The sequence below is a fragment of the Cherax quadricarinatus genome, chromosome 37 (assembly GCF_038502225.1).
Source record: "Cherax quadricarinatus isolate ZL_2023a chromosome 37, ASM3850222v1, whole genome shotgun sequence".
NCBI classification, from domain to species: domain Eukaryota; kingdom Metazoa; phylum Arthropoda; class Malacostraca; order Decapoda; family Parastacidae; genus Cherax; species Cherax quadricarinatus.
The window spans coordinates 15990444-16001372 of record NC_091328.1 but is presented as its reverse complement, the minus strand read 5'-3'; the positions used below and the strand labels follow the sequence as shown (position 1 = coordinate 16001372).

The 10929-nt window shown below is 40.3% G+C and overlaps 1 non-coding gene across 1 annotated transcript; it reads left to right on the top strand.

Annotated features, from left to right (window-relative positions):
* Positions 1-1545: 1545 nt before the first annotated feature.
* LOC128703045 (uncharacterized) lies at positions 1546-9825 on the top strand. Its single transcript, XR_011392859.1, has 2 exons — positions 1546-4763; positions 5017-9825. It is a non-coding gene; the product is annotated as an uncharacterized protein (transcript).
* Positions 9826-10929: the final 1104 nt, after the last annotated feature.

The following is a 10929-nucleotide window of genomic DNA, read 5'->3' as shown; positions in this document are numbered from 1 at the left end:
CGTGTCTGGGGAGTTTAAGATTGAGTTTGGAGTTCGCTGGTTAAGGGCACTTTGATTTAAGAGCCCTTACCATTTAAACGGTTCCCTTGAAGGGTTACTTTAACCATAATTTTTAAAGGGGTAGAACGGTAAGCCAGCGGAAAGCCTCTGTCAGATAACCAGAAGCTCCAACAGCGGGTCATCATCTGACTAAGACATGCATCAAGAAACACTTGTCCTGTTTCTTGACAAACCTTACCTAACCATCCTTGAAGGGCATTTAGAGATGTGCTAGGTTAATTGATTTCAGTGCTGACTTCTCTACAGTGAATAGGTTTGGAGTATTGCTTTCAAGTGCCCTTTTCATTTTATTTTTTAAAGACTGTACTCGTCTTCACAAGGATTAATGTAGTATTTTAAGATATTACAACTGACTAGTGATAATATAGTATAATCATCAGATGAGGTGACTGAATAATGATCACAGTGACCAGTATTAATGTCAGTAGTAATGATGTACTGGAACTGCAAGTCAACTGCAAGCTACATACAGTGGAACCTCAGTACTTGAACTTAATTAATTCCAGAAGGCTGTTTGAGTACCAAACAAATTTTTCCAAACCAATTATCTTCTTGGTTGGCTGTTATCACTAATCTTTGTAGGCCCCATGGTGACTTATTTATACAAATAATATAAACACTAAAAAATGCGAAGAAACACAAAATAGTTTACAGCGAAGTTCTGGCAAGTCGTGTTTGTTTGGTCGAGTGCTGTGCAATTGGTCGACTACCGAGCGATTCTTTTTTTTTTTTTTACTGAACAAAACATTCAAATACCGAATTGTTCGAGTAGGGAGTTGTTTGAGTATTGAGGTTCCACTGTATGTACTCTTTGATTTGTATGAAAAATTTTCCAAACTGAATATAAGAAAACTCTGTTGAGACTGTGTCCTTGTTCCATCCATTGGCATAGTCAAAAATGTGTAACCTATTGATCATAGACTGTATGTGAATATCCACTTTCTGTATTTTCCAGTAACTTGTATTTAAAAAATTATAATGATTAAAAAAAAAATCTATCCACATTTTTGAAAGTTTCAAATTATGTATTGGAAGTTCATGTACAATTTAACATTAGGAATAAGTATTAACATTGGTTTGAAGTGTATTGGTTAGTAGATACCCGATAATACAACTAATTTTTATTATCTTACATGATCTGAAAATTATAAAAAATTCCAAGTCTTTGTGGAAGTCAGTTTTAAGAAATCTGACACATTTCTGTGATTTGCTTTAAGGTAGCCTGTTGGGTATTTTCCAAGGCAATGAATGAGGTGAAATATCGATGTATGTATTGCAGAAGCGGGGAGAGCATGTCAGGCGGCAGTGTTGTCCTCACTCAGGACTGCATCTGGCTTCTGACAGAGAGTGTAAGGCTGGCGAGGGTGGAGGAGCACCTGCTACCCACATCCCTATCCTCATCACCAATGAGGATGGCTGGTGTGTTCCCTACAGTGAGCAGGATAACAAGAAGAAAGGAAATGTCACAGAGGATACTGGAGTATGAGTCAAGGAAGCACCCTTGCATAAAGTTATCAGCATGGGATGAAGGTAATAAAAAGGGATTTTGTAAATGTATTTACAGCAGGAGTAAGTTATAGAAACTAATGATTCAGGTGCAGAAATAAGTTATGTACTTATGCAGTATATGGGAATCTTGCAAAATGCCATGTACATATATAATGTACAACACAAATGTATTGTAGTTATTATAGTAAATTACTCGTGTATAGGTTGACTCCTGACTTTTTCTTTCAAAAAAATCTTTCTTTTTTTGTGTGTATAAATAACCACTAGTTGAAAAGCATAACATTATTTAAAAATTAAGTACTCTACTGTGATTTATCCTGGAATACTGGTTACTACAATGGTCAAGGTTTGTTACATTGTTCAGCGAGCTATTGGCCTTTGTGCATGCACTGTTGCATTCACATAGTATGTACTAAATAAAATATGGGGCAGAGTATGTCACATGTTCCTTTAGAGATTAAGGCTGTTGTAAAATATATAGGAACCCCTTGTTTGACTATAATGTTACATTCTGCAAAATGTGTTTAATCAAATTTATGCTGTATTAAAACAAAATCAGGACTGTAGTCAGGCTTATGTCTTTAGGGAGGCATCCAAAAAATTGTTGGAGAGGAAAATTATTATTTTATGTGGTGAAAACTCTTCCCAGTATTCTATCTTGCTGTAGTAATGTAGTGATGATAAAACTTAAGACACATTTGGGTACTAATTTGAGACTTTAATTATGTACAGTAGTACTTGATTTTAAGAAATTAAAGGAAATAAATAGTAATTTTTTCTTATGCATATCAGAAAATACCAGTGTGTGTATTAAAAATACCTCTTAAAAAGCACAAAATGAAAATGCTGTATGGAACGGAACAGAAGGATAGAAAAGAATGGAAATGGGTGAATAAGGTGGGGATGATAGGGAAAAGGTAAGTGGCCCAACCACTTTTGATTTTTACCTAACTTGTGAATGTGAAATTCATTTTATGTGATAGTGAAATTTGGAGAGGATGCATCTCTTGCTGCCCTGCACAGACACATGTACACAGGAGGTGTCTATATGGATGGATATTACCTCCCCCCCTCCCCCAACCCCTTCCATGAAGTAGAAGTTGCTGGTGGTGCAGGGGCGTAGGTCAGGAGGCTTGAGGGTGCTAGGTGGTTGTGCTAGAGGCTGGCTGCCTGGTACTTGCCGGGCATAATTTTCTACCTTCAGCAGACACTTTGGAACAGTATCCTACCCATTGTGGACTATGGATGTTGGCGAGTTCAGATGTTCATTGGTGTCACAGTGGTTGTGGTGTTTTAGCTATTTTGTACATAGACTAGTGCAAGTGTAATAATTCAGTCTAATATCTCCTGGAAGATCAGTCAGTGTCTGTGGCACTCTTTGCTGTAATGTCATCCTGTGTATTCTGTGAGGGGGAGAGGGTTAACAGATCCCATAATCTGTAGTGTTGATCATCTGGGGAGGATTTGCCATACCATGAAGATGGTGCTTCTCGAGTGTGTATAACCTGACATTCATTTCATCGACCCCATGCTGAACTTGGATGTCCTCTATTCTGACTTGGCTGAGTGCAATAAATGAATTGGAGGGTGCTGCTAGACTTGGGTATGAGTGATAGTGGTGTGTATGGGTATTAGAGTATTGATCACATCATCATCTTGTAGAGGTGTTTCTTAATATGTGTTAGGAGCTGGCAATATCTAAACAACTGGAAGAGATGGGCTTTTGCTACATTTACCCTTTTGATGATGTGGAGTGCAATAGCCAGTCTGTTTTGTAGCCCAGGATCTTGTTTGAGTTTTTGATAGCAATGGGAGTTTCCCTGATGATTCCTTCATTGTTTTCTATCGATGTGGGGTAACACCTGAGGCTGCTGATTTGTACCTTGTCTGGGTTGGTGGCAATTCATTTCTTCTACCAGTTGGCCATTCTTCTCAGCTCTTCATTCATCTTCTCACATCACTTTCGTGTGTGTATTGGCTCTGGATGCCAGGTGGAGGTCATGACATGTATTACATCTTTAGCATATTGGGTGATGGGGTGTCTGTGCTCTGGTTGTGGGAGGTTGCTGACATAAATGTTGATAGTTTGGTTGGTAAACCCCAGCTGTGGGTGAGAATGCCACCTCTGTTTTTTGGTTAAAGGTGGGGATGATTCTTCTCTTAGGAAGTTGTAGACCAGATGCGAGAAAGTCCAGCTGTGGTGAGGGAAGTCAGGCAGTTTAAATACAAGCCCATCAGTAATGCAGAGGTGAGGAACAACGTAATACATACTCTGATGAAACCATTAGTTTCCAGGTTTGCATTTTAACCCCTTAATGTAAGATATGGTTTTGTTATACAATACATGCTAATTTTCCACCAGCCCCAGGTATTTGCTACAGACATAGCATTGTTACCCAGCCCCAAAGTACTGGTATGTATCAAGGCTTTTGTAGGCTTTCACATCCTGTCCAGTGTAGGGAGAGATCATTCACACCCACTTCCCTTAGTGATGTAAATCACAAGTTTTTCTCATAATTTATTCAATGACACCCAACATGGCCGACCAGTGTAAATCAGCCAACTTTAGTTATGTGACTGAAAAACCTCAGTATTAAGTATATACAGCCTCTCGTCACTTAATGACGGAGTTCTGTTTTTAAGACCTCGTCGGTAAATGAATTCGTCGGTAAGTGAGGAGCATACTATAATGGTAGTGGGTTTGTGTTCACCATCTTTGATATTGTTTTAATGTCACCTTTGCCTGATTTATAGCATTTCTGGTATATTTTTAAATGTTTATACAAAAGTGTACTGTATATTGTAATAAACAGAATAGAGGAAATCAGCTCTAACATATATTAATTAGGTATGAATAGTGGTCAGAGAGCCCGTCGTAAGTGTGAGTCGTCGGTAAACGAGTATGTCACTGAGGAGAGGCTGTACACTTCTTAGGGAACTTGAAAAATTTTAGGTGTCTGTTGATTAAAGTATGTAATTATTTTTAAACTAGTGTGTTCTTTAACTGTGCTTTTGTGTGCTTCTTAGTGTGATTGATTGCTTGATTGACTTTTGAGGGTCTGTTTTTGCTTGAGTATTAAAACATATACATGTGTATATCCCTTTTTTAACAGGGGTTGAATGACCTCATAAGTCCAAATGTTCTGTATGTATTAAAATTTTCTTGGAACCTGTTCACTATTAAATAATCATAGGTGTGTTAGGTAAGACACATATGCAACAGTTAGGTATCTTTATTTTGAAACGTTTCGCCTACACAGTAGGCTTCTTCAGTCGAGTACAGAAAAGTTGATAGAAGCAGAAGATACTTGAAGACGATGTAATCAGTCCATCACCCTTAAAGTTTTGAGGTGGTCAGTCCCTCAGTCTGGAGAAGAGCATATGTTGCATATGTGTCTTACCTAACAACCTGTCGGTATTTTATACCATTTTAATGTTCAATCATAGGTGTAAGCAAACTTGCCCACAAGTTTACTAGCCTTGGGATTAATCCCAGGTTCTTTTGGTTGTGAGCAAAATTAGCTATCACTGAGAAAAGTTGCATGTTCTTTTTAAAATGAAACACGGAAGGTAATGCATATAAGTAATTAAGAAACGTTTAGGGGGAAGGAGTATTTTTGTTACTTATCACAAAGATTACTTGCCAAGCCATTGCAAGTGAACTGAATGCATTCACTCTGCCTCTGCATAAAAACATGTAATAATCACTGAAAATAAATGAACCATTAGCTGTGTTGCTCCTTTTGCAAGGACCAATATCTCATTCAATAAATAAAAATAGATGGTTCAGACCCCACAACAAAGGGCCTGAACCATCTGCCACCACTCTGGCAAGAAAACAATACATCATGGGTGAATGATAGTGCAAATCTGAATTGATAGTCAACACTGCCTCAAAACAGTATTGTTTATAAAGTGTAGGCATATGTAAATCATATCAAAATCTTATGATGCAAGTGATACAAATGGAGTGAGAACAAGCCTGTTTCCTCCGCACTACTGCTAGAAGCCACACTACCTTACTGAAAAGCGAAATCAAAGATTTTAATAGTTTTCCAGATTGCACTGCAAGTGTATAAGTAAAGTAGATAGAGGAATTCTAGATAAGATTTGTTAGTTTGATGAGGACAGTGATGAAAATTCTGTAGAAATCAATGAAGCTTGATGCAGTTGTCTTTGCTGTGACATTCTATCAGTGATTTTCCTCCTAGTCTCTTATTACATTATCTTGAACCATTAATTTGTTAGATTTTCATGAATTTTCTACACAGTACCAGGGCCATAGTTTAAAAAATGTATTGCATGACTGTCTTGGTCATTCATTGCTGCTAAGGAAGTAAAAACCACATGAACCCCCTAGTTTGCTAACCTGGCAGACATGTGCTTTTTTTTTTATGTATACGTATAGTGGTACCTTGACTTATGAGTTTAATTTGTTCCTTGACCTAGCTCATAGCTCAGTTTGCTCATATATCAAATCAATTTTCCTCATTGAAATTAATTGAAATGCCATTAATCCATTCCAGCAAAATTCTTGCTCTTGGGAGGCAGGAGAAAATACTTCAATGTAATGCTAATATCATCTCTACGACTTGTTTATATATCACAATTGATCTAATATGACATAATAAACAATATACACAACATGGAAACATGACATATACTCTAAAATGAATAAAATTTGTCATGTGATGAGTGGTGGTGGCCACTCCCACTCCCGCTCTGACCATATCTTCCCATTCTTCCCCTTCTGAAAATGGAGTGTTTGTGAGGCTGACTGCACTAGATCACTAGTTTCATAAGGAAAACACTGACACAGTGTATTTATAAATAAGAAATTCATTCATTTATGCAGGTTTGCCGGTACTACCGGCCCAGGTCTCCTCCAGATGGCGTCCCGGCGACAAATAGGAAATTTTTTTTTTCCCCAACAAGTCGGCCGTCTCCCACCAAGGCAGGGTGACCCAAAAAGAAAATACTTTCATCATCATTCAACACTTTCACCTCACTCACACATAATCACTGTTTTTGCAGAGGTGCTCAGAACACAACAGTTTAGAAGCATATACGTATAAAGATACACAACATATCCCTCCAAACTGCTAATTTCCCAAAACCCCTCCTTTAGAGTGCAGGCATTGTACTTCCCATTTCCAGGACTCAAGTCCGGCTATATAAAAATAAAAATAACCGTTTTCCCTGAATCCCTTCACTAAATATTACCCTGCTCACACTCCAACAGATCGTCAGGTCCCAAATACCATTCGTCTCCATTCACTCCTATCGAGCATGCTCATGCACACCTGCTGGAAGTCCAAGCCCCTCGCCCACAAAACCTCCCTTACCCCTTCCTTCCAACCTTTTCGAAGACGACCCCTACCCCGCCTTCCTTCTCCTACAGATTTAAATGCTCTCCATGTCATTCTCCTTTGATCCATTCTCTCTAAATGACCAAACCACCTCAACAACCCCTCTTCAGCCCTCTGACTAATACTTTTATTAACTCCACACCTTCTCCTAATTTCCACACTTCGAATTTTCTGCATAATATTTACACCACATGTCAGCATAGAACTATGCTGACACACCCATTGCCCTTAGACAGGACATCTCCACTGGCTCCAACTGCCTCCTCGCTGCTGCATTCACAACCCAAGCTTCACACCCATATAAGAGTGTTGGTACTACTATACTTTCATACATTCCCTTCTTTGCCTCCATAGATAACATTTTTTGACTCCACACATACCTCAACGCACCACTCGCCTTTTTTCCTTCATCAATTCTATTTACCTTGGAGAATAGATGCTGGTGGAGGTGTAGGTGGAGGGTGGAAAAGATAGACTACTTGCTACACTCTTAATGCTACACTTTATTGCTTGGCTGGCGCCATACCCTTTATTGACTCCTCCTGCTTTAGTATCGTACATATCGTAGAAGCACTACGCTGGTACTGCCTGGCCAAGTCCACAACCCGCACACGTCACTCATGTTTATCTATGATTTCATTCTTTAATTCAATGGACAGCATCCTCTTTTTCTTATCACTGTCCTTTGCACTTACTTTCTTAGGATCCATGTTTAGAAAAAAGAAATATGGCAAAATAACTGCACAAAATGCAAGCACAACACAAGAGAAATGCTTCCATAGAGAGGTAAACACATGCACTACTGAGCGGATGTTGTGGCGTTCGCTGCGCCAACTGGTGGCGGTGTTCTGATGCTCGCTCGCAACTCAGATTTTGGCTCATAACTCAGAGCAAAAATCGACCAAGCAATGGCTCATAACTCGAAAAACTCGTATGTTGGGACACTCATAAGTCGAGGTTCCACTATACAGTGGACCCCCGCATACCGTTGGCATCACATAACGTTAAATCCGCATACCGATACATTTTATCGCTAAGATTTTGCCTCGCATACCGCTAAAAACCCGCTCAACACTATTCGTCCGAGACGCGTCTAATGTGCGGCCTGAGCCAGCCTTATATGTTCCGCCGGTGGCATTGTTTACAAGCCAGCCTCCGCGGTAACATCCAAGCATGCAATCGTAACATTTTGTATTATTACAGTGTTTTTGGTGATTTTATCTGCAAAATAAGTGACCATGGGCCCCAAGAAAGCTTCTAGTGCCAACCCTGTGGTAAAAAGGGTGAGAAATATTATCGAAATACTGTGGTACCATGGTGAACTGCTGATGCTGCTGCTGCTGTAGCACTGTCAGCTGCTGCTGTAGCACTGTCAGCTGCTGCTGTAGCACCATCAGCTGCTGCTGCTGTACCACCATCAGCTGCTGCTGTAGCACTGTCTGCTGCTGTAGTACCATCTGCTGCTGTAGCATCGTCTGCTGCTGCTGTAGCATTGTCTGCTGCTGCTGTAGCACTGTCAGCTGCTGCTGCTGCTGTAGCACTGTCAGCTGCTGCTGCTGCTGTAACATTGTCAGCTGCTGCTGCTGCTGCTGCTGCACTGTTAGCTGCTGCTGCTGCTGCACTGTTAGCTGCTGCTGCTGCTGTAGCACCGTCAGCTGCTGTTGCTGCTGTAGCACTGTCAGCTGCTGCTGTTGCTGCTGTAGCACCGTCAGCTGCTGCTGCTGCTGCTGTACCACCGTCATCTGCTGCTGCTGCTGTAGTACTGTCTGCTGCTGCTATAGTACCGTCTGCTGCTGCTGTAGCATCGTCTGCTGCCGCTGTAGCATCGTCTGCTGCTGCTGTAGCACTGTCAGCTGCTGCTGTAGCACCGTTGTTGGTGTGGCTTATTGAGAATACCAAGAAACAATTAACCCCAGAGGGTTAGCCACCCAGGATAACCCAAAAAAGTCAGTGTCATCGAAGACTGTCTAGCTTATTTCCATTGGGGTCCTTAATCTTGTCTCCCAGGATGCAACCCACACCAGTCGACTAACACCCAGGTGAACAGGGAAAAACGCCTGGAACTAGTGCTCATATTGGTGAATTTAAAGCCAGCAAAGGTTGGTTTGAGAGATTTAAGAATCGAAATGGCATACACAGTGTGATAAGGCCTGTTCTGGAAGAAAATGCCAAACAGGACCTACAGTACTCAGGAGGAAAAGGCACTCCCAGGACACAGTGTCTCATCAGTCATTGCTGCATCTTCAATAAAGGTAAGTGTCATTTATTCTTCATTTAGTAGAGTAGTACATGCACAATATATATTGTGCATGTACTACTCTACTATTGTGCATGTATCCTTCTCTTTGTGTGTAGGAAAATGTATATTTCATGTGGTAAATTTTTTTTCTTCATACTTTTGGGTGTCTTGCACGGATTAATTTGATTTCCATTATTTCTGAAGGAGGGGTGTTAATGTTGCAGTTTAAAAACTGTAGTGTAAAGCACCCTTCTGGCAAGACAGTGATGGAGTGAATGATGGTGAAAGTTTTTCTTTTTCGGGCCACCCTGCCTTGGTGGGAATCGGCCAGTGTGATAATAATAAAATAATAATAAATATTTCTTATGGGGAAAATTCATTCGCATAACGATAATTTCGCATAACAATGAGCTCTCAGGAACGGATTAATATCGTTATGCGGGGGTCCACTGTATATTTTGGGTGTGCTTTCCATGGGAAAGTGGAACAGAATTCTTCCTCCGTAAGCCATGCATGTTGTAAGTGGTGACTGGAATCCTGGGAGCAGGAGGCTAGTAACCCCTTCTCCTGTATACATTACTAAAGTTAAAAAGAGAAACTTTCGCTTTTCTTTTTGGACCACCCTGCCTTGGTGGAATACGGCTGGTTTGTTGAAAGATGATGATCATCATTTTGGGTGTGTACAAACTTTCCTGATGTTTGAGTGGGGAGCAGGTTCATGTTAGTTTGTTCCAGACCATATCCTTTATTAACCCTTAAACTTTCCAAACATAGATCTTCGTTGACGTACGTAGCACTCCGAACGTAGATCTGTTTTTTTTTTTACATGCTTTCAAATGGAGAAAGTAAAGGTCGGAACGCCATGGACGTGAACGTAGATCTATGTTTGGACAGGTTCCGGGTTAAACAAACCTGTCAAACTGAAATGTCTTTGCATACACTATAGACATGTTTACAGCATAATGCCATTCATACTTTGATCCCACCCTTTCCATAGCACAACACATTCTTGTTGCAATGTATGTGAGCCAAGGTGAAAATAAAATTTTTAGTATAGATTTACAGTTACATTTATACTGTATCAGGTTATCAAGCAAACCCACACACAATGTACTTTATTTTCAACTATTTTGTGATCTGGCATGATGATGAAACTCATACTGGTTTTGCGGTGTAACTTGTTTGATCTTGGGGGCATACATAATCACTGCAGCTCAACACGTGGGGCCCACTGAGTACGTATTTGACCCTGTATGCATCACACACAGTTGATATCTGCAGCAGAGGTCAGCAGTTCATGGAACAGGAAGGATTTAAACTTAAGGGAAGCCTGTCCTAAAACTAGCAGGCCAGTGCTCTAACCATTGTGTTGTCAGTGATGTGAATGGAGGAAGAAAAAACTTGAAGTAAATACTCACAAAAGCAAATACAGTAGTTAGAGCACTGGCCTGCTATTCTAAGGTCTTGCTTCCCAGAGGTTTGAATCCTGCCTGTTCCACAAGTTGTTTAAAATTTGTATTAACCCTTTGAGGGTCGACAGGCCCTCTCCGAAACTCGTTCTCAGGGTCGGCCAAATTTAAAAAAAAAAAAAATTATTTTCTCTTATGAAAAGATAGAGAATCTTTTCCCGATCATAACGACACCAAAAGTTTGAAATTTGATAGAAAACTTACGGAATTATGCTCTCGCAAAGTTAGCGGTCTCGGCGATGTTTACGCATCGGCGATTTTGCCCACTTTGAGCCCCATTTTC